This window comes from Octopus bimaculoides, chromosome 1, assembly GCF_001194135.2.
Source record: "Octopus bimaculoides isolate UCB-OBI-ISO-001 chromosome 1, ASM119413v2, whole genome shotgun sequence".
NCBI lineage: Eukaryota > Metazoa > Mollusca > Cephalopoda > Octopoda > Octopodidae > Octopus > Octopus bimaculoides.
In genome coordinates, this window is record NC_068981.1 from 143692894 (window position 1) to 143695161 (window position 2268).

Genomic DNA, 2268 nt, shown 5'->3' on the forward strand with positions numbered 1-2268 from the left:
CATACATGCGTATTGAGATGTATATATAGATAGATATGACTGTGGGGGCACCAGTGTGCATATGTGTGTATGTGTGTGCGTAGGTGTGCGTGTGTGTGTGTGTGTGTGTGTGTGTGTGTGTGTGTGTGTGCGTGTGTCTGCGTGCGCGTTCGTGCGCATGTGTGTGTAATATGTGTATAGATCTACATACTCCCAAACGAAGGTACGCTGAGAAGTTCATAGGTTGATTATAAAGACCGGTACTAAACCAGTGAAATCTCGTCTACATTAATTTCAACCATTCTTATTAATAACTGCATTGTTATGTTTCAGGTAAACTGAAATCTGACTGTTCAAAGTAGATCATAAAAGTAACTAGTAGTTGACATCTGTTGAACATGGACAAAATTTGGCATCAAGTACCTGCCGGAAAAGGTTTTGCCCTTAAGGAAATTCATGCTATGTTTTTCAGAATAGGGGATGACGTTCCAGCTTTATCAATATTGCAAAAGGGTGTACTGAATTTATGACAGGAACGGAGAGTCTTGAAGATTAACTAAGGGCTAGACGTCCTGCAACTGCCGCCACTGAGAAAAACATTGTCATCACCACATTGTGATGGATGATGACAGGCGATTCACTATGAATCAATTAGCCAACGCTCTTAGCATCTCCCGTGACAGAGTTCAGAATATTCCGCACAATGAATTTGCCATGACTAAGATTTCTGTTCGGTGTGTGCCACGTCTTCTGATACCTGATGAAAAGCGCACCAGGCTGATCACATAACGGGAAAATCTGATATTGTTTGAGGCAGATCCTGTTGTTTTCTTTGAATGTTTCCTTACCCAGGATGAGCGTTGGGTTCATCGCTTTGAGCAACTTACAAAGAGACATTCCATGTAGTGGAAACATCTCTCCTCCCCTGATCCAAAGAAAGGCAATATCGTTTCACCTGCAGGGATTGATGGCATAAGAATTTTGGGATGAGAATGACATTGCGTTTATTAACTATCTTCAAAAGAGCAAAGGTATCATTGGAGAGTACTATACCAACTTGCTGAGGCAGTTACGAAAATCTATCAAGACCAAACGCTCACAAAAAACCGACGAAAGGGGATTTGTTTAATCAGGATAATGCTCTAATACACAGGTCCTTGGTTTCAATGGCTTCAGTGCGTGATTGTGACATTGAACTGGTTGATCACACTCCCCATTCTCCTGATTTGGCTGCATCTGACTATCATCTATTCTCCAAAATGGAAAAAAAAGCACCTGATTGGGAACCAGTATTGCAGTAATGGAAACATCATATCTGCTGTTGATGCCTTTTTTGATCAGCAGATTGAAAGCTTCATCACCAATGGAATCCAAGCAATGAAACACCTATGGAAGAAGTGTGTGAATCGCTAGGAGGTCTATGTTGAAAAAGAAAACTTCACTTGGTCACATTCCACGAGAGTATCTTGGTTAGCCTATGAGGTTTTAGGCGACCCTCCTAAATATATACTATTTATTTGTGTATATATGAGTAAATAATACACTCGAATATACATACACACACAAGCGTACATACACTCAGTCACACAAGGTGCATAAGTAAACTATCTTATTTCATATATTGAATTTGATACCTCTTTAAGTGTAAAGTTTTTTGACTGAATTTACTGGTTCTTCGCAGTTTCATTCCTTATTCAATGCTCTCTATCTCACTCTCGGCACTTTCTTCTTTTGACTATATGACATTATGTCTATCACACTCTCCTTTTGCCTCCATTTACCTAACCTACAGAGTTTTTCTTTCTGTCTCCCTCTTCCTTTCTCCATTTCTTTCGCTCTCTGTTTCTCCAACCCTTTGTCACTCAGTGTCACTCTGTGTCAATCTGATTCACTCTCTGTTTCTTTATTCCTTCTTCTTTAAGAAGGTCTTCACTCCGTTTCTGTCCTTCACTCTGTCTCTCTTTTTGTTTTTCCTTATTTCTCTCTATTTCTCTCTTTTTCATTTTCTTACCTTCCTCCCTTTCACTTCATCTTCATTTAATCACCCTTTCTACCATCGTATTTTTTGCTTATTTAGTCTTGACTGACTGACAGGTTTATGGCAATGACCAAAGGTCAGACCAGATTGAACAACCATTAATGCCTCGATGAACAAAATCTCTTCTCTGGAACCAAGCAGTCTCTGATTAAATAGCATCTCTAGCAGCTATACATTTAGTGAAAAGTAACAATACATTTACATACATACATACGTACACATATATATATATATATATATATATATATATA